General features: G+C 39.1%; 1 protein-coding gene across 4 annotated transcripts in view; it reads right to left on the bottom strand.

The window, feature by feature from the left end:
• LOC137268852 (uncharacterized) overlaps positions 1-27653 on the bottom strand; it is a 67612-nt gene that overhangs the window by 26983 nt on the left and 12976 nt on the right. For 2 of the 4 annotated variants that reach the window (XM_067803422.1, XM_067803419.1), the window contains exon 2: positions 7730-7830. The gene's annotated coding sequence lies outside the window, so the exon portion shown is untranslated. Of the gene's footprint in view, positions 1-2180; positions 2582-7729; positions 7831-27653 lie in introns of those variants that run through there. The other 2 variants (XM_067803421.1, XM_067803424.1) reach the window with 2 other exon arrangements.

Raw genomic sequence — 27653 nt, 5'->3', positions numbered from 1 at the left:
TTCAAAATTTCAAAATTTGTATATATCCCTAACTATTTTTGTCCAGTATCTAAAAGCTATATACTATGAACATTAATGCATGCACAACATAATGTATGATTTATAAGATCATATCATTATATACCATTGTTTGCTACATGCAATATATTATATACCATTAATTAAACCATACAGGATCATAGAACATTTACTGCTCTATTTAATGAGTTACATATCATTAGGCGATTAAAACGAATATGGCACATATTGTTATACATCATTAGGTAATTCAAAGCAATAAACATTTTTTGCTGCATGTAGTGGGTTTCCTACCAATAAAATCAGTTACAAACAATATGAAATTAATTAAATATATACCAAGGGTTATAACTGCTTCTTTGTTCATTCAGAGTTATATTTTCGTATATATCGTATACAACGGGTTGTTAACCAGTGAATACAAAAGTAATTTACAATTTTCACCTTTCATGAATAATTCATACTTTGGAACAGATAACATTTTCCCACTGTTTAACATGTTTAAAGTAAATGTTGTACAACATATATATATACATTATACACTTGATCACTACAATGGCACAATGAATGATAAATGAATGACAATATTCCTCATGGAGCATTTGACAGGAGGCATGCCACTGTTCAAAGATGAAATGGTTGGTTGCTCATGTGAGTGAGTGAGTGAGACCGGCTGAATGAGAGTGAGTGAGTGAGTGAGTGAGTGAGCATCTGTCAAGCATGGATTTGCACAGTTTAAAAAATGTGAATGAGTGAGTGAGAGTGGCTGAGTGAGAGTGAGTGAGTGAGTGAGTGAGTGACAGTAAGTGAGTGAGTGAGCATCTGTCAAGCATGGATTAGCTAAATTTAAGAAAATGAGATTCCTGCATACTTCTCTATTACTTCTTAAAGGACAATTTCAAAAACCATTTGAGAAATATATTCATTTAAGTGACTTGAGGATAGTCCACATTGAAACAGCCAGTTAAGAAATATAACTATAAACTTCCTTGTAGCAGATCCTTAATCACTGCTTCCTTGTCTTGAGCAAACCATTGGACCACAATGTCTGCCTTCCTCTCAGCGAAATCCTGTCTACCTCCCAACCCTGCACCCCCTCCTACTCTTCTCTCACCCCCACCCATCGAACCAAAACATTCTTTACAAATTAACCAAGGCATAACCTGCACCTCCAACAGCACTATCCTGTTCTGTTTAAATGTTAAACGATACACTAAAGATTAAAATACAATGACTGCTGTCATGCACTGATTCAAGCATGCTAGAGGCAGGGTGACACGATGTTTAACATGTAGGCAGTGCATGGGATAACTGCTCACACTACAATGCTCCTGCACACTGGATAAACACATCCTGTTCCAAGTTTAGGAGGAGGATGAGGACGGGAGGGGAACAAGAAATATGACCCTGCCCACCTCCAGATATATTAACACACCAGTCACAAGAAATTTCAAAATACTTCACTTCGATGAGATTCAGAATTTATCTGTGCCATAACATAACTGCCAGCTGTCAGTTTTTTCATTTAACCAGAATACATCAATCATGAATTGTATTTCTGTACACAGAATTTGACATTTCTGATTATTTTTCAGTGAGTGAGTTGGGTTTTACACCATTTTTCAGCAATATTTCAACAATATTATGGCAGGGAGACACCAGAAATGGGCTTCACACATTGCACTCATGTTGGGAATCAAACCTGGGCCCTCAGTGTCACAAGCGAACACATTAACCACTAGGCTACCCCACTGCCCCTGACTTTTCAGATTCATTTCCCTTCATGTCACCTACATTTCAATTATGGAGAATTCAATTTCAACTGCTTACAATTCTTAAAATAAAATCTGTCCCAAGCTGTCACTTCTTTTTGGATATATTTCTCTATCTATACAAGACAACAAAATCGAAATAAGAACAACAGCTCAAACATGGCATGGGCTGAAATGAATCATAACTTTTTTAATTAATTCTTACAATCCAAAATGTTCCCTTAAACTGATTCACTTACACCACTCTCCCTCAACACCAGTACAATAAATTCACTGAAATTGCCAAGCAGACGACAACCACCAAGGGAGTTAACTCTGGGTGAGGCAGCTTCCTGGCAGCTGGCTGAGAGAGGGTGGAGAGAGGATTGTTTACATAGTGGAACAGCCTACCTTACTATCTCACTTGACCTGTGTTCCGCTTCACAGAAATAATCGGTGCAAGGTCCAGATCAGCTACCTTCCAGCTGACATTGCAACGTAGTCTGGATTTTACTGTTCTAATTTCCTTGACACAGACGAAAGCAGGCTATCAGTGAAAAAACAATCGTCTGCTGTTCTCTATCAAATTCCTGTATGTCAGTGAGCCACAATCTCCACTCAGTCTAAATGGTACACCACAAATTCTCCACTTATTTTCTCCAATGGTATCTGTAGGTTGCCTCTTTGGCTTGACAAGAGTATTTGTGAATACAACTCGTCTCTCTATCTCAGCTCAGGGACTGAGCTAGCCGGGACTAAAATAAGAGTGTTACCGAATGGCATCATGTTCCGCATGAGCTGTTGTGCGAAATAAGCAGGAGGCATTTCAGAAGCGGCCAGGCGTGAAAAACCAGCGGCTTGGAAACACCAGGCTATTATGCGAATCTCTGCTGCGTCATTAGTGTTTTCGCGATCTTTTCAATATCATGACCAACCCCATGCAACCGTCTAGAATACCGTTTCTCTCTATTTTTTTTCATCATTCTTTATTGCTTAAAAACGGACTGTGACAATTCATCTGCGAAGTAAAATTCTATAGATTCCCTGCAGATGCAATTCCATGGACGCATTGTCGTCTAGCACGGCTTTCAGCCAACCACGCAGGTTCCATAAATTCTCGTCAGATAATTAACGCTAGCCCAGTGCCTGCAGACAAGCATGAAATACCTCTATCCTTTTTCGTCATGGAGGAAAAACAACTGCAGCTACTAGGTGAAGCAGCAGTCCGATCGTGACAAATCTGCAATCATGTCATGAAAGGCTCCCAGACCCTTTCTATAAATTCTAAGGAGGATGCAAACGATGCATGCTCGGGAGACCTTTTCAAGATAGATAAGCTCAAGGCTGAACCACGGTGCAATTTAGCGAACCTTGGTTTCCGCAACCTCGTGGTGGATTTGGGCTGCAATTTCTGCGAGATGAATTAGTCAATTGTGGCCGGCTGACATGTGAAGAAACGGGCCACTGCACACCGTAATGGGAGAATCAATCGCACATAAAATACTGATATTGCCCGCCAGCCCTTCTACAACGACTGACATTGCCTTGCTCGAGTCACGCGCATAATAAGTCTCCGCTACCCAACGGCACGCAAGATGGACTCTGAGACAAGATTTTTCCCAGTGCCCACAATTTTCATAATTACTCTCCCCTAAAAAACACATTAATTCCACAAACAAGACAATCAGGGAAAAGCCTTCTAACACCTTGTTCAACACTTTGGTAGGTAGGAGAGCATGGCCAAATTCTTGCTTGTTCTATCACGTTTAATCTGATAAATTCATTCAGTACTTTCAAACACATTTCTCAGTGACCTTGACAGCATACCATCTGTTCCATTCCATTCTCCTTTGATAAACTTTGTTTTCAAAAATAACTTTATTTCTCAAGTTAGACCCCATAGCACTTCTTCTCATAAATTCCAATTGGATAAATAAGCACTTTGTAAAATACAATTTTTAACTATTATTCCATTTCAAGTACATGTAAACAAGAAATAAAGGGGGTAAAGGGGGAAGTTCATTGAAAATCCAGGAAGAAGTCATGAAAACTTATGATAGAAAGCTTGACTACAATACATAAAGAGGTAATCTAACTATTTCACTTATAACTTTCTTCATAAATAAGAAAGATTTGTCGGATTGTCAAAACCACATTTAAAAAATATTTACCACTCTTTTAATGACAGACTCTATAAACAAAATGAAATCATACTGAACCCAATATACATATTATTTCAGATATCGTTATTTTGCATATCAATACTATCATATACTTTAAGCATAACTTGAAATTCTAAAAATGAATTATGGAAATATACAATATACTAATGCACAATTTTCATACCATGTTCAACATGTTTGTTTTTGTACAATACTTGATTTCTTATTTAGAAATTTAACTATCTATTGCCTGTACACTCCAAATCCTTGATTACATACTATATCCTTGTACAACAGTGAGTCAGCATGATTTTACACTACAACAGGCTTCACTCATTCCTTCATGTGGGGAATCAAACCCTGGTGAGTGAGTGAGTGAGTGAAGTTTTATGCTGCTTTTTGCAATATTCCAGCAATAGCAAAGGAGACACCAGAAATGGGCATCACATGTTGTACTCCTATGAGGAGTTGAACCTGGTCTTTGGCATGAGGAATGAATGTTTTTACCACCCTGATTTTCTCATACTTTTCAATACGAGCATGAATGAGAGAGTGAAGTATTGCTTTATTCTGTATCAGCAATTTTGCAGCTATTCACAACAAAGCAATCAGCAATAACACAGCAGGAGACACCAGACATGTTCTGTCCATGAGGGGAATCGAACCTGGGCCATCAGCATGATGGATGAATGCATTAACCACTGAGCTATCACATCGCCCCTGTCGTAGCATTGGAAACAGTATATGGCTTTCATAGTCGCCCAGCTTCATACAGAACTCATCGTAAGCCATCAAACATGAAAGATACCTCATCAGCTGGAGCATTGTCAAGCTCTTTTTCTTGCAATATATGGAACAGGTATTTTACAGGCATTCAAACAACGTGTCAACACAACATGGCAGGACTATAAATCTTGCTTGCTTACAAAAAGAAAACATGTTACTTCGTTAATTATATACATAAATATTTCATAATGAAAATTTCATTCCACACCAATTTCAAACTTACCAAAATATCATTTTTATGATTTTCATTCATGAATATTTGAACTCTTATTTTTTAAATTTAGTCGAAATAATTACATTGAAAATCAACAAAGTGACATAATGCACCAGGTCTCCAATACTGTACCAATACTGAAGCAAAACAAACTTTGACACATACAGTACATTTTTTAATAACATTCATTCAAAAGTATTTACATTAAAATTAAAATGTTCCAAAATAAGTAGGAAATGAATAAGTACTTGAATTTTGAAAATTAGAGGACTTGAAGAAACATTATCCCCGAGGTGACAAAGAGAAACTGTCCTTTTATTCTGTGAAGGAATTTGCAGGCAACTTTCACTAACAACAGCTATCAGCACATACCAGATCATATTGTTCACCATAAAAATCAATTTTCCTGTTCTTAATCCCACGTGTTCACCTTTAGCCACTAATTAGCAAGACAACAAATACAGGAACAAATGGAACTACTCCATCCAAGAGCTTACAGGAAATAGTGGCGGGCACACAGGTTCCGCTGTCGTGGAAATGTGTTCGAAGAGCGGAACGGAACCCAGTTCAGTGGAACTGGCATAATGCAGTGATCAGTTCTGTCTGAGGCCTTGTTTGAGTATGTGGGGCCTTGTAAGGGTTTTGCTTCATGATTCGTCGTTAAGCAGCCTCTGGTAAATGAGGATTCGCAGAGATAGTCAGCCATCACATTTCAGGCCTTATAAGGGCTTAACAACAATTTTAAGGAATTACAGAAACATATATAACACAGTAGTTGGAGCAAACAAGGTCGGTCAAACAAGGACTGACTATCACAAGTAAATAACTACATTGTTACACTGGGAAAGTTTGACTTTATTAAGGAGAATAATTAACATCCACTGCACTGTCATTGCAAGGTATTTTCAAAATGTCTAAGTTTCCTGTGAAATCATAACTTGACAAGTTTTGCTATCAATAGCGCCTTTTCAGAGCAAATCACTGGCAATTTGGGCATTTGAAGACTAAAACAAATTAAGGATTAAATGTCTGAATTCCAATCTTTTTCAAGCCCCTGTAAATGGACTTTGTGTCAATTTCACATCCAACAGTACTGCCATGTAAAAAGATTTACTCATAATTTTTTGTTTTATATCTAATTAATAAAATGCTAACAAGAACAGTGAGTGTGTTTGAGTGAGTGAGTGAGTGAGTGAGTGAGTGAGTGAGTATGGCTTTACACCGACTTTATCAATATTCCAGCAATATCACCAGAATGTACCCATGTGGGAATCAAACCTGAGTCCTCAGTGTTACCAGCAAACATATTAAGCAATAGGCTACCCCATCATCCTGCTAATACGAATAAATAACTAACAAGTCATTTTGAGCTTTTTTGACAGCATGAACAGAAAACAACAGGGATAAGTAAAACAACAAGTGAGTGAGTTCAGTTTTCTGCCACCGTCAGCAATATTCCAGCGATACCGTGGCAGGGACACCAGTAATAGGCTTCATAGATTGTGCCCATGTGGGGAATCGAACCTAGGTCATCAGTGTGGCAAGCTAACACTCTAACCACTACAACACAGAAAGTAACAGAGTGTTTCAAATACAGTATTGATTTACAACATCAAATTAGTCTGTGATATTTTGTAACTTGCTTAAAGACATTTTTACTGAGCTTTATTGAAGCACAAACTTCAGATAAGAGACAATCATAATCATAACAATACTGAACCATCTTGAAAAGTATCCATATTCCAGTTTGATTAAGTATAAAGTGTTCCAAATGCTAAAGCAATGTTGAAACCTTTTTTTGTAAGATCAGTATTTTGTTACTCATAAGACTTGCTCACCCACCCCCTTGATATTCATATCATTTTGTCTAAACATACATCATTACATGGACTGTATTTACTATGTTTTAGAGGTCTGTACTTTGACAACAGGTATTTCAAATGAAAATCAGTTGGTGATTGTGAGTTGGTAAGGTACTTGAATTCCTATCAACCTCTTGTAAATAGTTACAGAAAATTGAAAATAAACCAAACACTCTCTTGAATATATATGAGTGAAGGAGTATGGGTTTTCCCTGCTTTTAGTATTCCTCTGGCAATATATTTGAAGGAGAAGGTAAAATGGACCTTCAAAATAGCTTGCTATATTGAGACATAGGTCTAAGTTGTGTATGTAACAATTTTTGTTAACAATTGTTAAATATATAAATCATCAAGATCCCCATACTGGGTAAAGCTGGTATTAACAAACAACTTTGTCTTGGGCCATTATACAGGGTCTTGGCCCGTCACACTTGGGCTAGATACAAGTCTTGGCCCGTGATGCTTAGGCCAGCTAACAAGGTCTTGGCCCATACTTGGACCATCATAAAGGTCTTGGCCATCACACTAGGGCCATCATACAGGTCTTGGCCATCACACTTGGGCCATCATACAGGTCTTGGCCATCACACTTGGACCATCATACAGATCTTGGCCATCACACTTGGGCCACCATACAGATCTTGCCATCACACTTGGGCCATCATACAGGTCTTGGCCATCACACTAGGGCCATCATACAGGTCTTGACTCTTGGTCTCAGTACATCAAACAGGATCTAGGCCAATCATACAGTTTGTGGCTGGAGCATTTTTTATGTAAACAGACAGCAGATTTTGACTGGCATTTTTTCCCAGTTTTCACTAGGCTCCTTGAAAAATTGGCTCCTAAAGCTTTGCTTGTTCAAGCGTAAATACTGCATTAGAAGCCTCCATGTTTGATTATTAGACTATTAGACCAAGGGAAGTCATGACTTACCTTTGTGTGAGGGTCAAGACAACATGGGCACATCAGAAAGAGACAGGTTTGTTCAGTGTCAATATGGCGGTTTGTGTCTTCATACAGAGGAGGCTTTAAATCTGGAATCAAATATGAAGTAGTTATCAGTGGGCGAGTCTGAATTATACAAAAAAAATTGCCATTTAGTAATATGAAGTTAGATTCAGATTAGTTCCTTCAATAAGTAAAACATAGACTCAATTTCACATACACAGCAAGTTATTTTAATTTAGCCTTGCAAAGACCTCGCTCAGCTGAACAACAATACATAGATATTTCTGTATGGGTTTAAAGGTAGAGACCAAGAAACAGCTTGCCAAGCTGAAATTCTGGGTTTGATTCCTGAATACGTTCAATGCATGAAGCATATTCCATCTGTCTATTTGTTTTGAAAACCATATTGATATTGATACTAATTTTTTAAAATGTTGCTGCCATATTCCGGAATCCTAGTGCTACACTTTACCCTGACCTATGTTACTTAATGGGTGGGTGGGTTATTTGGGTTGGGTATTTGGGTGGGTTGGTTATATTGAGTGCATGCACGCACATATGCATGCATGAGTGAATTTAGTTTTATGCTTTTAGTTTTTGAGGAATATTCCAGCAATATCACAATGGGGGGACACCAGAAATGGGCTTCACACGTTGAACTCAGGTGAGGAATCAAACCCGGGTCTCCTTTGTGACTAGTGCCTCATCACCCTGGACACATACAAACAGCAGAAACAATATTCTCCATCATCACCTTTTTCAATATCTGAATCATAGGAAACCTGACACTGATGACACAGAATGTAATAGACATATGTTAATGATGTTTGTACATCCAACCAATTCTTTATTTTCAGATCTCATGAACACTTCATGTCATAGGTGATGGGTGTGTCACTGTATCAAATGTTATCACTGAGAATATATTTAAATACTGCTATGTCAATATTCATGTGCAAACTAAGACAATCCATTACTTTTATGTTTAAAGATAACTAATTATAAGAAATGCAATAAAGAATTGAATATGTTTTCATTTTTTTTAACAATTTTTTGTTTTGTTTGTGTTATTTTTTCAGGGAATAAAAATAGAATTCAGATAACATTTTCTGATTCATGATGAAAGAAAATATTTTTAAAGTGTTTTGTTTTTTCAGTTTTGTTTCAAAGTGTTGATATATTTCTTAAAGTTTAGACGCAACTAAACAAAACAACATAATTAAAATACAATCATCATTTATTCATGATATAGAATATATATTGCTGATAACAGACAAACAAATAAACAGTATGATAAGAATACAATCACAAATCAAAAGTGCAATATTTTCTACCCGTGTTTACTACCCTAGAAAGTAGTCTCAGTCAGAGCAGGTGGGCAACCACTTGTGTAACGAAGACTTTCATTGGCTGGTTCATTAGTAGACATTGAGTTCTGTCTGTGACAGACCCTGCTTATCATAAGCAATTTATGAATTGTTTGAACTCTGATTTTTCAATTTCATGAGCAGACTTTGCATTTTTGATAATTTGTTACCATAAGTCCATACTGATAGGTATCAGAATCTGAAAGGGTGTGTTTTGCATTGCATATAAGGTTTGAAGACAATGACAGAGATTGTTATATTTCTTTGTGTAATCAAGTTTCCAAATGCTAATAACAGAGATGGTTTTATTTCACTATGTTGCAAAGGTTCTCAAACACAATCATAATGGAAAACCATTGTTCCACATGAGGTAAGGTGAGGTAAAAAGGGGTAAGAATGAATACCCCACTCAGACAAATAATACTGACTCCATGCCGACCAGTTCTTGTCACACTCTTCCAGAATTATCCAACAATTCTTACAAGTGATCCAAGTTTGCTGGAGTAATGTTTTATATAGACTAACAACCAGTCTCTGAAATGAACATATTTTACCTAAAAGATTTCACAGTTAATGAATAATAATATAATGAAATGGAGCCCTGAGACTTTCTTCATTTTGAAGCTAAGGGAATTGAGACTTTTCTAGACTTGCATTGGCTTTCTTGGATATATTTGCCTCAGGGTCTGTACGACATATTATGTTCTATACTGCAGCCTGTTGTATGCCTTGTGCATGACTGGCCAATCTGTTTACAAGGTGAGGTTGAACACCTAACACACCATCACAAAGTGAGCTATGATCTCAAATAAAACTCCACACATAACAACGAAAGAAACCAATGCCGTAAAATTGGGTATGCTTTTATGTTGGGGCCATTAGCGAATCAAATAAGCTAATGTTTGAACAAAATTAACTAATAAATCACGCAACATTTTAAAAGCTTCCAAATTAATTCAAATTACAGGATTTCCATCATGGGATCAAATTCCACACAGTATGAATGGAGGGAAAAGCTCACCTGCTTGGCTTGTCAGTAAAACACCTCGACAGGGCCGAGTGCACAGACCCCAGCAACTGGGTACATCCATTGGACACAATCAGAGCGTGCAAAATCCGTAATTTTTTCACGGTAATTGTAAAGGAGACACACCTTGTGGAGATCGTGTTGATTACACAATGGGGACTGGGAATGTGGCGGCTGATCCTGTTACCGTCTAGCTCACCTGGGCACTGTTTCACAAAGCTCTCGTAAGACTAAGATCTCTTAACTTTTCTCATAGCATTCATACCTCCTATACTGTAACATTGGAGAAACAAATGCTACAAGAAAACTTAAAAGAGCTTTGTGAAACAGGGCCCTGGACCGACACAGAAGTCACTAAAGCCAAAAATGTTTTTGTAATTGAGTGAGTGAGCTTAGTTTTACACCGCACCCAGCAATATTCCAGCTATATCATGGATGGAGGACACCTGCAATGGGCCTTACACATTGTACCCACGAGGGGAATCAAACCTGCATCTTTCTGCATGATGAACAAATGCCTTAACCACTAGGCTAGCCCATCGCCCTGCTGTACATGTATGAAGACCACTGATATACGACAACAAAATGCAATGACCTGAAATGACCTGTAACAATGTGGAACACTATCATTTATAACATACAAAGAACAAGAGACAAATTCTCAGTAAAGAACATGATGATCACAGATACGCTACAATGACCCGCGATGACCTCTGATGACCTGTAATGACCTGTGACAGCATCTAACAAATGGCAAACAATGACACTTTATCGCAACATATGTTATAGAATGAGTGATCAGGACTCCATGAAAGGAGGTGATGTTCACAAGTAGACAACACGACCAGTGACAATCTGGGATCTCGTTAAATACGGATGACGGACCATGACATACCCTCTCCATGCCCTTAACTCGGAAAAGGAAGTGTGTTCATACACCATCTCCCTTAGACTTGCAATTAATACAGTATGGTTCTTACAGTGATTTTACAAAGAAACAATTCCACGCTGGCAGACACAGCTGAAGCTTAGACAGCACAGTGTAATTCCTCAACGACAGAGATAGTAGGCCACATGTTGTGGCAGAGGAAATATGGGATGCCAGTTAACGTGTCTGATGATGCAGCCGTGATAAGATTGAGTTCCACATGAGCGAGTCTCTTTGCTCCGCTGCACACCTGGCTTACTTACCCAGGTGATTCCTATTCTGTTCCCATGGAAACCAAAAGATTTTGAGTTTTTTCCTCAACATTTGTGAAACAGACTTGTGAAACTCGACTTGCTGATCAATCTGTAGTTTCTATCACAGAAATCCATCAATGATACATTATTTCCACATTCTTTAGACAGTGTATATCATTTATCATCATATACTATTTATAATACTATTTATTATACTATTTATGCATTCACTTATTTTCACAAAATATGATATGAAAAGCAAATCATATGTTAAAATAATTTTCACAAAAAAAAACATCCTTACTTGCATTTTTTACCTTTTCAACCTCATTCTCATCATGATCTATAAAAAAAAAAAAGTTCTGTGGGGAACAGTATTTTACCTAACCTGACATGATGTTTCAGCTTGGTGAAGTAGTGAGAAGAAAATCCATGAACACTGACAAACAAAAGAGCGTCTCCAGTGAGAATATGAATTCGAACCCATGATCATGTCTCTCACATTTAACTAAGGGACACTGGCTTTGACAAGCGGGCTACCACTACAAAATACTGCAGACGAAAGAATGAGTGAGTGAGGGAGTATGGTTTTACTCCACTTTTAGCAAAGTTCCAGCAATATCACGGCGGGTTGATATCAGAAATGGGCTGCACACATTGTACCCTTGTGTGGAATCGAACCTGGGTCTTTGGCTTGACGAGTAAACACTTTATCCACGAGGCTAAACTCTGCAGTAGAACAAAGCTCATAGTGAAATGATTCAAAAGACATGCAACCCTGTATCTCAAATTAAGTGAGTGAGTGAGCGCGCAAATGTGCCAGCAAGCAAGCAATATTCGTACTGTGTTAAAGGCTATCAAAATACAAGACACGTCTATGGTTCAAAGCACAAGTGACAATCCACATCTCCTGGGAATGATCAAAACATGTTACATACCAAAACAATGGTTCTTTAAAAAGTATAAGGTTTGTAGACAAAGGATTCACAATAAGCACGCCTTTCAACAATGAATGATCAGAGCTGTTGCCAAGTAACCATCAGGGTCTATTTACACAATGCAATTTCTGTACAACTGTAATTCTGTATTGAGTGTCTGGGAGTATAGTCCAGTCTGATTCTAGTCACTATTACAAGTGCCAACACCTTTTCCTACAGGAAATATCTGTAATATCAACAAGTATATACAGACGGTATATACATCTTTATTACTGGTGCATGGCAGTTATTGACATAACCTCCAGGTTGATCTAAAGTGAGTGAGTGAGTGAGTGAGTGAGTGAGTGAGTGAGTGAGTGAGTGAGTGAGTGAGTGAGTGAGTGAGTGAGTGAGTGAGTGAGTGAGTGAGTGAGTGAGTGAGTATAGTTTTACGCCCTTTTTAAGCAATATTTTAGCAATATCACGGTGGGGAACACCAGAAATGGGCTTCACACGCACCCATGTGGGGAATCAAACCTGGGTCTTCGGTATGAACGCGTTTTAACCACTAGACTACCACGCCGCCTGTTGATCTAAAGGTGCTTCAGGACCATGGAACTCAGAAAGATGAAGGATCACAAGTATTCTTTCTGAAGTTGTTGTCTATTGAAGGTATTAGGTACTGCATGTACCTATCAGTCGTTAGTTGGTTTCATGTTTAACAAGGCTCTAAGCAACATTTCGCCTGCAGTCGTCTGTAAATAATAAAGTCTGGAACGGACAATACAATGATCAACAGCATGAGCATCACTATGCATTAGGGACATGATGACATGTGTCAACCAACTCAGTGAGTCTGACCACCCAGTCGTGTTTGTCCCTTTACAACAAGCATGGGTTGCAGTTCAAAAACCTATTCTACCCTGGATCTTCATGGATGGGTCTTATTATGAAAATAAGGTGTTCATTAATATTATTACTATTAGACCTGACTCATCAAGAGTATGTTTCCATCATTAATACTATGACCACAAGCCAGTTATTTACAAATTACTTTATCTAACATCACAACGAGCCAACACGTTCAGACAAGCAAACACACAGCTGACAAAGATAGATGCAGATATTCAGAAACACAGCATGCATAATAACAGCATTTAATTCCCATGTCATAAATTCATATCGTTACTCCACAATTATCCACAAATGATATTAACACATGACAATCAATTAATATTATCAGTCACAATCATCACACCTTCCTCAAATTTCCTTGTTTCAGGAATTTACACAACAAATTTCTTCCTGAAACAAACCGAAAGGCAGAGGTTCAAGTAGAGGGGCTAAAAACATTTACAGGCAAAAAAATCAGTTTCCTAACCACAAATACTGTCTGGAAAAAAAGTTGCAGGTTGCAGTAGGTGAGCATGCCCAGAATATAGAGGCAAAGAATTACCATGCCAGGCACAGAGGGCGACCACGTTTCTTCGCCACACCTCATGCCTTCCCAGTATTTGTAACAGACTCAATTTTCTGAGAATCGCTGATCGAAACCCTCCTCACCCCATGTGTGGCAGGGAATATTCATGGCTAGCAAAGCGTAACTCGTGGGGACGAACAAGCCATGCCGAACAAATCGAGAGCACCCAGTGGAACCTTTGTGAGGCTGGGGAGGGGGAGGTTGAGCCCACGCAGAACAAATTGCATGGCAGAAGCCATCAAGGAGAAAGACGCGTTCTCTTGACGCAGCAATTAAACTTTGGTTCCTAGAGAAAAATTGTTTCAATTTGAAAAGGAGTGATAAATTTCATTTGAATTTTATGAATTTGAGACAAGCAAGGGAGTTTAGTAACAATGAGTAAGTGAATGGGAAAGTGAGAGAAAAAGAGTGAGTAAGTAACACTGTTTGTTACAGTAACCGAAAATGGTTCAGCAGTCATTGGTGACAAAATAATCCAGAAATTCATGTTAGAGACACAATGGACTTCAAGCAGATAATTTGAACTTACACATCTGTTTGAGGGGTACAAAAGAAAATGTGAGTGAGTCAGTTCAGTATCATTCAAAATGGGCTTCCATGGGAGAATATCACAAAGGTGAGTTCATCCTACAATTATATCCCTTATCAATGCTTAACTGTACATTGTGACATCATCATTCTCTATGACATCAGAGTCAAATGACATCACTCATTATGTGACCCTTGAGGCTGATCAGCAAAACTACTTTCACTGAAGACACTGGGTGTTGTTACTGGCAACGACCTCAAAAGGTTAGAAGACTGACAGAATCGGTTGTATCCACAAAATATTCCTAGGTGAAATTATTCATTTAATCTTTGCGGACAGACACATACATAGCAACCATTAATGTTTTCGCTATAATCAAGGACACCACACAAATAAAATTTTTCATTTAGTGGACAAGCCTGTCTTAAATTTGGCACACAGAAAATGGATTTAATAATGGATTCAATAGTGAACTTGTGAAAAGCGTATGCAAGGGATTTACTTCAAATGTTCCATAACAACACATTTTATCTTCCACACATGAGATCCTCTTTACCCATAATAAACAGGACAATCTACCCAACAAGAGTGAGTGAGTGAGTGAGTGAGTAGTCTACACTGCTTTCAGCAATATCACTGCAAGAGATATGAGGAATAGACTTAACACACTGTACCCAGATTGGGAATCAAATTCAACTCTTGGGCATCATGAGTTTGACCACTTAGTTACAAGAGTTTGACCACTTGGCTACAAACCAACCCCTCCAACCAAGCTCAATAGAAAGGGTCAAAGCTGACAATGGAACATCCTAGTCAGTAAATTCAAAAAGAGTTCAGTTTATCATCAAGCATTGCATTTTTTCACAATAAAATAATAAATATAAAAAACCAAACATGTCCCCAAATGATGGTCACTACCTCTTTGAAAACACAAGCACATGTACCCACACTGTTAAGAGTCTACGCATTCCACAAGAAGATATTTGGTATACATATTCCATGAACGGTGATAACCTGCCGTATACCCTCCTCCGTATACCCCCACGCTGGGGGGCTCTAATCCCTGACATCCCTCCTACTTAACGGATTCCCATTCGCATGCAGACCTCTAATTAAATTAGAGTCAACATTTTCCTTATGTGCTGTATCAAGCTGTTTACGTCTATCTTTCCTTGTACATTTTTTGCTGGAATAGGCTTAAAATAACTGATCACATTACTCACAGAATTTCTCAGTTTTCACCATCTTTGCTAATGGGATCAAGTCCAATTGCTGAAGCACACTCAGCTGTTGAAAAAATGTTGCAACTGGCTTGGGTTACTGGTGTACATACTTATGATAACATTGCATTTTGTTGAGGGGAAACACAACAGGTATTGGTTACACTGTTAATCCGTTGTATAAATACGTGTGTTTGCGATATGTTTTGCAAAGGTGAGTGTTAAGGTGTTTATTTTCAATATACTCAACTGGTACTGAAGTTTTGCGGTTGAATTGTATGGGCGATGCTCTGGAGAATTGCCGAGTGGTTTGAATTTAATGTGGCTTGGAGGAGTGTTTTGGTACTGCTGTTAATCAGATTGGCACACCCAAAGTGCAGGTCACAGATACTGGTTTGGTCTTGGGGTAGTCTTATGGTTAAAGCATTTTGTCATCGTACCGAAGACCCAGGTTCTATTCCCCAGATGGGTGCAATGCATGAAGCCTATCTCCCTTGTTCTTTGACATTATATTGCCAAAACACTCACCGACTCAGGTCTCTGCTGAAAGCAAGGAGACAGTACTGGTCAAAGATATGCAACTATTTGCTACACATGTGAGTGAGTGAGTGAGTGAGTTCCAGCAATAACACAGACATCAGAAACGTGCTTCACACGTTGGACTGATGTGGGAATCGAGAAGACCTTCAGTGTGATGAGTGAACACCTTAACCACAAGGCTCCCCCACTGCACGTGTTGAGTTGAGAGTATGAGTGAGTGAGTTGTGCCATGAGTTGGATGTAACTGTTATCTAGATAAGTGAGTCATTAAGTCTGTATCACAACTGTATCACATGAACCAGCTATTTCCTGGCTGAATCACAACAAACAGGAAATTATTCAGCCAAACACAGACTAGTGGTTGACAGCATGAACACCACCACCATCATGATATGACAACAATCATTCCACACTGAAATGACATCATCCTTATTTTCAGTCAGCTCTTATCAAAAGGAAATTATGAGGAAATGAAGACCATCTTGCTTGGAATTCCGGCAGGGATTATTCTTGACAGACAGCATTCAAATGACACCATCAAACCCAAACATCATCACCAGATATCCCTTCCAGAGCAATGCCAAATCTCAACACCTTCCATGTTTTAGGAAAGCTTCCAACTCTGATAAACACAACATCAACAGTCGAGCGAAAACGAGAAATTTTATGTCACCTTCATAAATCAGGTAGTTCCATGCGTGCCCAAAGTGCGAGTTCATCGAGGACTTTCTTATACTTCACGCTGAATTAAAATGCGTTTTACAAACACATGCAAGATCCATCTGGGAGAGCCCAGCTCGAAGCCATTATCATGCTACCATGTGTTTTGCAAAATCATAAAAATGCCGACTTGTCTAGTTAGGGCTTATTTACAGACATGCTTCCAGCACCATTTGTCGTTTATCAATTCAGACGTTTACCCCTACTTTTAAGACTTCCTGTTACCAAGCTCGGATATATGGTTAATTACAAGCAAGACTTCCTCCCTCTTCACGAGATATACAACGATATCCCAGTTGCTAAGGACGATTCTTGGATCGGACACAGCTGAAGAGAGGCGACTGTGAACATGCCAGGCAGATTTTTGGGGATTTCGGTGCATCAGTTCTTGGCAGTGCTTTTTTGACCATTTTTTGACTTGACATATACTACATGGAGTACATGTGTTTGAGTGATTTTCTAGCACAACAACGTTGTAAACAATATGACGTAAGACAGGGTGCTATATTCCCTCCCATTGGGTCGAACTAACTGTGATGGAAAATAAATCTTGCAGAAAATTCCCCAAAGAAAATAACTTGTCATTTATGAAAACACCATAAATCCTGACTAGGAAAGTACCACCATGGGTGGGTAGGCTTGCCTTGTTTCATAACACCAGCAGCCAGGTTACTGAGACCTATGAATTATTTTTAAGTCTAGACAAGTTAAACCAATAGCTGATAGCATGAGCATCCCAACCCGCACATTCTGACCATCTAATTATTACCAATCTTACGTTTCCTTGCTTGGATGCACTCAGCAATATTCCAGCTATGTGGTGGCTGTCTGTAAGTAATCCAGTCTGGACCAGGAAAGCCAGAGATCAACAGCATGAGCATATGAGGATATGTTTCAACCAAGTCAGAGAGCCTGACCACCTAATTCCATTAGTCTCAATACATTGAGTTAGTTTGTCTGAATTTTGTCTCAACACTCTATAATCTTCAAGCAATACATGGGCCATGGGGTAGCCCAGTGGTCAAAACATTGGCTCATCATGCTGAAGATCCAGGTTGGAGTCCCTTCATGGTTAAAATATGTGAAGCCGATTTCTGGTGTCCTCTGCCTTGATATTGCTAATAGCGGCATGAAACTATATTCACTCGCTCAAGCTATACAACCACTGTTTGCCAGTAACAACTTCTTGACGTCCATGACATCACCGATATAATAACAGTATGAACACTTTGTTTCTTCTGCTTGTCCGTCCCGATTCACTGGGGCTTCTTTTCAACAAAATTATAACAATTGTCTATCAAAATTATATACATTCAGTGACTAATCATCAGTCCACAACCAAGTCAACGAGCCTGACGATATGATGCCAACAGATCAACTCTACCATGTACCTTTGCAAGGTAAGCATGGAGTAAGGCAAACATGCACAAACACCTTTGAGACCAATTTTGGGCATTCCTAAACACAAGGGGCAGGAGGGATGCACAGAGTAAACCAAAACTTAGACATTCAGCAACACCAATGGTGCCAGTAGTGGGCACTGGGAATTTGTCACATGTTCACCTAGATGCAATGTGTGGAGCCGATTTGTGGTGTCCCTCGCCATGAAACTTTTGACAGTATTCCTAAGAATGGCACGAAACGGGAATTCACTCACTTAAAAATACAACTTTATTGGTGATACTTGAATAGTTGATGTGATCAGTACACTAACTCCATTCTGAATTGTGAACTTTTGAGCAGGTTTTACTTCCTTCTTGAGAATCAGTCAGACATCGAGATGAATAAATATACAAAGATAAAGATGGTTAAATTGTACTCTCTATGAGGAGAACACAATGAGGAATCCTCCTCCTAATTAATGTTCTGCCCAAAATCAGTCTGAAAGTAATTTTTCATGATTCAAAACAAAGTCTTTACTAGAAACGCTGCATGTTTTTTAATCAACATTAAGTCAGAATTCTTCATACACCTCCACTCCATCGGAGCTCACACAAACTGCTGTACAACTAAAATCCATGAAAATTACCTAACATTTCCAATCAAGAACCATGCAATATATAGAAAATGTGTTTTTTACCAGCATCAAAATTCTAGTAGAATGTCAATTTTCAGAACCAAAATCCTTTTCACTTATTAACTATCTCAATACAAGTTTATTTGTAAACTATGAAAAGATGTAACCAACTTTTAGACAAATCTCTCAATGCTTATGATTGTCTCCTGCGAAGAAAGAAAATATTTCTTGTTAGTGGTCATGTGAAGCAGAACTACTTTTTATTGTCTATTACATCACATGCTGTGACGTCATGTATTCTTGCGCTCATCACTGTTCGGTCTACAGACTTTCAGTCTAGAAATTTATGCCTAATCTCTACTAAAGAACATCAGTAATTACCTAAGAAAATGCATAATTTTGATAGCATCAAGCTACCACATACAAAGTGTAAAGGAGCCCCAGTAAGACAGGAATGTTAGAAGCTGTGAAAAATCTAGACTTTGTTCTCTGCATATCATTACAGACCGGGATGAGCAGACGGGAAGGTTCAGAGACTCAGAGACAGATTCGTATCCATTTCCTCATGTCGGAACAATTTCCATCCTCTGGACACAACTCAAAACCATTTGGTACAGCATTAAATCACATCTGAATATTCTAAGCCAAATGTGTATTTTTTAGAATCAAAGACAATGGGTCATCAACATGCTCATTGTGCCCTGTGATCCCGATGGAACAAGCCATTATCACAGGAGTCCTGGCTATCCCTCGTTGGCTACACCATCAAAACACTCATATTGTACCAAACAAAGCCTGTGTAGTGTTTCAAACGTTTCATGAAAAATGTATGACAAGACGATCTCCTATGCAGGTGAAGAGAATAATAGGCTTGAAATGAATACCTTATTAGCCTGCTCGTCTCTGATCTTCCCGACATCCTCAACCTACTGCAGCCAACATATCACCGACCATTCAGGTGTGGCATTTTATTTCCACACACAAATCTATCTTTCACCAGAACCTTTCATGCATAAAGTGAGCGTTTCAAATTTCAGTTTATTCTACAGCTTCATCATTGCGCTACCTGCTGCTGGTGCTTCTACCTGCCTGTGCCAGGGATCTCACGTAGATGGCTGTCGGAGAGAGAGGCCATTGAAACAATGAGGCTATCAGTTAAACGCTTGTCATGGATTATGTATTTGGGAAACTGAGAGGGTGAAGAATACGCAGAAGCTTATGGCTGTACCTCATTAGCATTGTGTTTGTAGCCATAAACATTAAACTGCGTACTCGACGTTTTAAAATGATTTTTTAATGTTACAAGGAACAATATCCGTTTCAATTTCAATGGTCATACCGTGAGAACAGTAAGAAGAATCTATAGAATATCATACATTTCCATGGCAACCATGATGCATAATGATCCTGTGAAGCCTATTGTGTCTCCAGCCAATCCATACCCTTAGGGTCAACTGATGAAGAAACTTATTGGTAACAACTACCTAACGATGCATATGTAATACATTCTTTATCAACCTGTCAATGAAGAATATCACTGGGCTAAATGGTCCTCAGATATGACACAGTATCTATATACTACACATTACTTTGAAGGGAACATTGTATCTTGAGGATACAGTTATGTCAGGAACACTGTATGTCAGGAACATTGTTCTAATGAAATTGTATCTTGAGAACATTGTATTTCAGTTCAGTACCTCTAGAAATATTCCTGAAATATTTTAGCTCTATTCCATGTTGTCAAGAATGGACTCATATGATCATTTTAGCTCAGGAAAATTGTATTCGGGAACACTGTGTCTCAGAGACATTGTATCTCAGGAATGCTATCTCAAGAATGTTGTCTCTCTGAGAAACATGGAATCTCAGGGCCATTATAGCTCACTAAAATTGTATCTCAGGAAATCTCACTGTACCTCTGGAAAATAAACCTGAAGAACAAAATATGTCAGTAGCACACTATTTCAGGAACATGGTACACCTGAGGATGGAATGAGCATGAACTGTTCTGGCCTGCTGTTGAACTTTCCTTTCTGCACATCGTATATATCCAAGAAGTCTAGTTTTATGAAAAAGTTTTGAAAATATTGAACCTAGATTTGAGAGAAGAACAACTTCCTCAACTACTTCATATGCAATGGATTTGTGACAACAAAACTTCAACATTTTCAAGAGGCTGATTGTGACATAAATCAGTTAAGGTTCATTCTCATTGTGCGACTTGTAGTAACAACTTGTAACACACTGACACAGATGCAACACCCTAACAGAAGCTTAGGATTTCAAGTTGCATGCAACTAGTTGCAACCGTGTTGTAAAACTTGGGACATTAAAAGCAGGATCCCCATAGTAATAGAGTTGTTCTGGATCCAAGCAACCAGTGACTGATTGGACATGAGGACTATCTGCCAAGTTTCGGAACAAGTGAAAATGACCACCCAGTCTGTGGAGGTCCATTTGGGAGAGCGTAGGTTTCTGTGGACCAAGTCAAACCACAAATCTCTACAGCGGCTGTGACTGGTTACTGATCAAACATTTAGTGACGCATGGTATTGCGAGATTTATTTTTTGGCGCTGCACCTTCCCTATTTGGCACCACTGCGACAAATGCTTTCAAAGAACAGCTTTTTGATTATTTCAAACCTGAACAACAAAAATTCCACCAAAGGATGAATGTACTTTGATAACTTTTTTTCGCCAACAAAAGTCTCTCTTGCCACATACCATGTAAAGATTGGAAAAGTTAACCTGATAGAACTCGAGGTACCTTCACTTTTCTAGGGTTCCAAGATGCTGTTGTACACAAGCATACAAAACAATTAAGGTTGTCCACTATGGAAATAAACAAAATCAAGCTTATGATGCAACCTTTTACTTTCACCTGCTTTAAAAAATATCTTCCGCAGAGTTAAGCCCAATAATTCAACATCACTCCACTTTCCATGGAATTCAATTACAGCAATGCTAATACGTTCCGCAAATCAAACAGGACTATTCCCAAAATCTGCAAATTCAAACATGGCATATTCACACCCCTTCAGAAATTTGAAAACATTGATTCCCAGGCCCAAAACCTCAATCTACATTTCCAATATTCGTCATCCTTAGACTGCATCATCCAACCTGCTAATATATTTCCTGCCCTGCTTGCATGCCATAATTTGGCTGACAATCAGCTGGCGGCCATGTTTTCTACATCACTTCAGTTCCTGAAATTCTGGAAGCTTGCCATCCTGCAGTGCCAGTGAAGCGGGAGGCTGTTCATGGTTGGCTGAACACAGAAGAAGTAGAATTACCTCTGGTGTGGAAAGGCTCACTGAACCGAACATAGACAAGATACAAATCCATATTCATTGGCAGGGAGGGACTGAGACGATGCTGGGGAACCTGGGAGGGGGGTCAAGGATGGAGGAGGGGGTGAGGCAAGGAAGAGGGGGGTGAGGGGAGAGATCATTAGAAAGAGAAGAAATCATTGTTATAATTGAGGTCAATAAGCTAAAAGGTTTAATAGAATAGACGACGTATATATTTACTCAAGGGAAAGGAATATTGAATGCTGTCATTTGGTCGGTGTGAAAGATTAATTGCACTGTAGCTCACCTACATAAAAGGTTATTGATTATTTATTTGTTTGTTCATTGTTTGTTGCTTAATGCTGCAATTATGATGTAATGCTTATTGTGACCTCCAGATCCCGGGACCCATGAAGGTCTCGGGGTAGAATAGGCCTTCAGCAACCCATGCTTGCCATAAAAGGTGGCTAAGCTTGTTGTAAGAGGATCGGGTGGTCAGGCTTGCTGACTTGGTTGACACATGTCATTGGTTCCCAATTGTGCAGATCGATGCTCAAGTTGTTGATCCCTGGATTATTTATAGACTGCCGCCATATGGCTAAAATATTGCTGAGTGCGGCGTAAAACTAAACTCACTCACTCACACCAGATCCCGTTAGTCCTCTCTTAAGACAAGCACGGTGAAGACCTACTACAACCTGGGTCAAGCTGCTGATTATAATTTAAGTGTCGCTACCAACTGTACAACTTTCACCTTGACAGATGTGTTTACTTGACATCTAAGTGTAAAAAATATTGGAAATTTTAACTATAAATTGTATATTTATATACTTATCCTATCTCACCTTTTTATGGACTTTATATCAATCTCTGTATCATTAGAAAGTGTATTATGAAGCCTTCACTCAGTCCTCAGGTGGAAGTCTGGTGGTTAAAGTGTTCCCTCATCACAATGAAGACCTGGGTTCGATTCCTGACATGGGTACAATATGTGAAATCCATTTCTAGTGTCCCCCACTGTGATATTGCTGGAATATTGCCAAAAGTGGCTTAAAACCACTCACTCACTCACTCACTCGTCATCAGATGTTAGCACTTGCAAAATACCACCCCTTCCACCCTTTCCAGATATCGGATTTTGAATACCCTTTTAATCCTGATACAGCTGACACTGGGAATGATGATATTAACTTTCCTTTTCTTTAACTTCTTTTATGAAGTACATACAGTAAATATCAATATTACACTGGCAACTTTCAAGACAATCCTTATAATACTATGCAGAAAGAGGAAGTGAGACAAGGGAGGTAACTGATGCTCCCAACAGAAAGAAACACATAACCCACGGGAAATTTCATATGAGGCTAAACTTTTGGGGATCTTTTCAAAGAAAAACCTCAAACTCTATTCCTCTTGATTGGTTGCAATCCAACAATCTCATAAATGTTCAGACATTTGTAAGTCTCTGGAGACGTTTGCGTTAATTTCACTCAAGACGAATAGCCAACAATTACAAGTAACATGTCGCTAGGTCCCCTATGTCGTCACGACGATACAGACTTGTCACATGAGTTTAAGTCAAGTATGACTGGTCCAATATGCCTATCAATCTATTTGTGTCTGAAGGTGTTTTAGATCTTTCCAGAAAGTGTAAGCTAAATAAGTTAAGTAAAGACACAGCTTTATATATAAGGTTATATACACATAAAATGTTATATGGTCATTATTCTAATGATGTTAAAGTCATTGATAACCATAGCATATGATCTGGTGAGATGATTTGATTTGCCATTAACACTATTTTGGAGGTCATGGTTAAGTGGGTGGGTGGGTGCATTTTCATTTGTGCATGCGTTTTTGTTAAATTTAGACGTATATTTACTAAACCATGAGTCACCTTATTTAACTAATATCATTCAGGTTCTAACAAAAAATTACAAGTAAAAATTAGTTGACTTCCTTGACTTCTGTTATCTACACTGTTAACTGGAACAGTTAACAGCACATTTAATTTGCTCAAGGACTCAACTGTGAACAGCATAAAGCACCACCAAAAGACACAATGGTTTTAGAGCTTCAAACCAAACTGCCAGGACACTGACCAACGCCATGCCAACACAACTGGGATCAATTTTACATGTACTAATTTCTAGGTTACATAACCTCTCTGTGCACAGGCTTACCAAGCAAGTGATAACAACGTGGTAGTCATTTATGTCCTGCCATCCCTCGAGTCAATACCAGCCCTACAGCAGAACGCAGCACGCATAGCAGAACAATGTGCATTAAAGCTTGGCATCAGTTACCAAGGTTTTGCATCTGTGGGTGCAGTGATGCAAGGAAATGAGTTGCAAAAATAAACCCTCGATGGAGCGAAGAATTCTTCGCTGATGTTGGCAAGAGTGGGCAACCGACAATGGCTAAAACCATGGTAAATGTTATGGTTCTCGCTGTGGGAGAATTTTACTTGCTGTGCTGTTGCAGAACTGGAATTGGTTTTGTAAGGTTCCATGATGCTGTAAATATGTTGTTTGAGTTCAGTTTTAAGTTCAGTGGAAATATATACATATTTGTATTTTTGTCAACAGGTGCCTCAAACAATACTCCAACAATACTAATGAGTGGGTGGGTGAGTGAGTGAGTGAGTGAGTGTTGGATGGTTGGTTGGTTGGTGGGTGAATTGGTTGGCTGGTTAGCATAGTCCAGCCATATGGAGACAGTCTGTAAATAATCAAGTTTGGACAAGACAATCCAGTGATCAACATCATGAGCATCGACCTATGCAACCGGAATATGATGACCTATGCCAACCAAGTCAGCAGGTCTGACCACCCGAGCCTGTCAGTCGCCTCTTACAGCTAGCATGGGTTACTGAAACCCAGTTCTAACCTGGTTCTTCAGAGGGCGGGTAGGGGAAGGAGAAAGCACGAAACCTGAACTACATACCATCCCACACACACATGCCCACAAAGGATGTTGTGGACGTGTCTTACACATCAGTCCACCCAACCAGACAATCGTCACACCCTGGGGACCTGTCTACCTCTCACATCCCCAGGGTATTAGGGAATCTGTTCTACACCCACATTATACCAAGTCAAGGTTAAGGTTTCTGCTCAATGGTGAATTTTCAACAAATGATTTGTAAAAATTCTTGTTAGTTTTAAAGGTTCCAAGCTATTTTGCACACCAAGCCAAAGTTTGAAAAATCCATAACATTATCTTGAGAACAGAAAACAGAAATGATAATTCACACAGATAATAGATGACAACTATTTACTCAGTAACAGCAAAATTGGTAACTTGTGAATTATTTCCCTTTACAAAAATAGTTTCGGATTTCTGTCATAAATCTAAAAATTGTCAGTAAAAGCAGCAACAGAAATACCAAAATGTGTGAAAATATTGTGAGGGAGTCATTTCTTTTAGGAATTCATAGGAAGACAAAATCTGGTTACCTGAGGCCTAATGTTTCCTGAAACTTCAACCAATCTAATCCAAAAGATCTCAGCTCTCACCACCACATGACACACACAACCAAGCAGACAGAATATTAAAATGGCAGTTCATCTGACCTGTCAGACTGGCAAATTGAGTGAGACAAGAAATGGGCTTCACACATTGTAGCCACGTGGGGATTTGAACCAAATCCTTTGGTGAGATGAGCGAATGCTTTAACCACTGGGCTACCCTTCCACCACTTCACTGCCGAAGTATATCTGTATTTTGTTAGAGTATGTTTAATATCATCTTACATCTAAATCTGTGACAATCTTGATGTTTCTACCGTCCCTTGTTCAAAGGTTCTTACATTCTTATTTCCTGTGTCACAAATGTATCACTTGTTTTCCTCACACTGAGTCACAGTGAAGCTGAAATAATACTGATGCAACATGACTATCTCACTCACTCACTCACTCACTCACTCAGACAGGGAAAGTGACAAACCAAATGTGTTTTCTGATCATGCAGTCCTTAAATAGTAAAGACAGTGTACTCCAAGCATCATTTACCAATGGTATGACAAGATAACATCATTTGAAATGGAAGAGCCATTTTGTAGGAAGTACTTCCTTACAATCTCAGACATTCCAGGATTTTTTATGGTTCAGTTTTTACATCCGAAATCAATATTTTTCCAGTTTAGTCTGGAATGGAAGTTGTCAGTTTAAATTTAGTGCCATAGGCTTGAGGAAGCTGAGTTCTGATTGCCGAATGTCAAGTTCATTGGTCAGAAAGTTGGTGAAAGATAGCTCTGATGCGACAATCAAGACATCTCCTCAGATCTCTGTTTATTGTCCGTAAGAACAAAGATATAATTTTAATGAGATTGACTATTAGTGAGAACAAGGGAATTACGCAAACTGGGGACATAGCCTTCTTGCAGATTCCCACAATAAGACAGGCAAGGTGTATTGGGTACACTGCCTTCATAGAATTTCCACAGGTCAGGCAATTTGGATAGGTGAAGGGTACTGGGACATAGGTTTCTTAGAAATTTCCCCAACGGGAAAGGGGTGGGGACCTTGCCAACTTGAAGATTCCCACAATGTGACAGACAAAGTGTATTACAGACACAGCCTTTTTTAGAATTTCCCCAAACAGGACAGGCAAGGTGAATTTCGACATAACCTTCTTTGAATTTCCCCCAAGCGACAGGCAAGGTCTTTGACGACTTGAAGATTCCCACAATGAGACAGGAAAGGTGTATACATAGCCTCCTTGGAATTTCCCAAATTGGGACAAGCAAGTGGATCTGGAGAAATAGCCTTGGAAATTCCCACAATGGGATAGACAAGGGGTACTGGGGATAGAGCCTTTTTAGAAATTCCTACAATGGGATAGACAAGGGGTACTGGGGATAGAGCCTTTTTAGAACTTCCCACAATGGGATAGACAAGGGGTACTGGGGATAGAGCCTTCTTAGAACTTCCCACAATGAGATAGACGAGGGGTACTGGGGATAGAGCCTTCTTAGAACTTCCCACAATGGGATAGACAAGGGGTACTGGGGATAGAGCCTTTTTAGAAATTCCACAATGGGATAGACAAGGGGTACTGGGGATAGAGCCTTCTTAGAACTTCCCACAATGGGATAGACAAGGGGTACTGGGGATAGAGCCTTTTTAGAAATTCCACAATGGGATAGACAAGGGGTACTGGGGATAGAGCCTTCTTAGAAATTCCTACAATGGGATAGACAAGGGGTACTGGGGATAGAGCCTTTTTAGAAATTCCCACAATGGGATAGACAAGGGGTACTGGGGATAGAGCCTTCTTAGAACTTCCCACAATGAGATAGACAAGGGGTACTGGGGATAGAGCCTTCTTAGAACTTCCCACAATGGGATAGACAAGGGGTACTGGGGATAGAGCCTTTTTAGAAATTCCACAATGGGATAGACAAGGGGTACTGGGGATAGAGCCTTCTTAGAAATTCCTACAATGGGATAGACAAGGGGTACTGGGGATAGAGCCTTTTTAGAAATTCCCACAATGGGATAGACAAGGGGTACTGGGGATAGAGCCTTCTTAGAAATTCCTATGATGGGATAGACAAGGGGTACTGGGGATAGAGCCTTCTTAGAAATTCCCACAATGGGATAGACAAGGG

This window comes from Haliotis asinina, chromosome 16 (assembly GCF_037392515.1).
Source record: "Haliotis asinina isolate JCU_RB_2024 chromosome 16, JCU_Hal_asi_v2, whole genome shotgun sequence".
NCBI lineage: Eukaryota > Metazoa > Mollusca > Gastropoda > Lepetellida > Haliotidae > Haliotis > Haliotis asinina.
The sequence above is the reverse complement of the archived record's forward strand: the minus strand, read 5'-3'. Positions and strand labels throughout refer to the sequence as shown.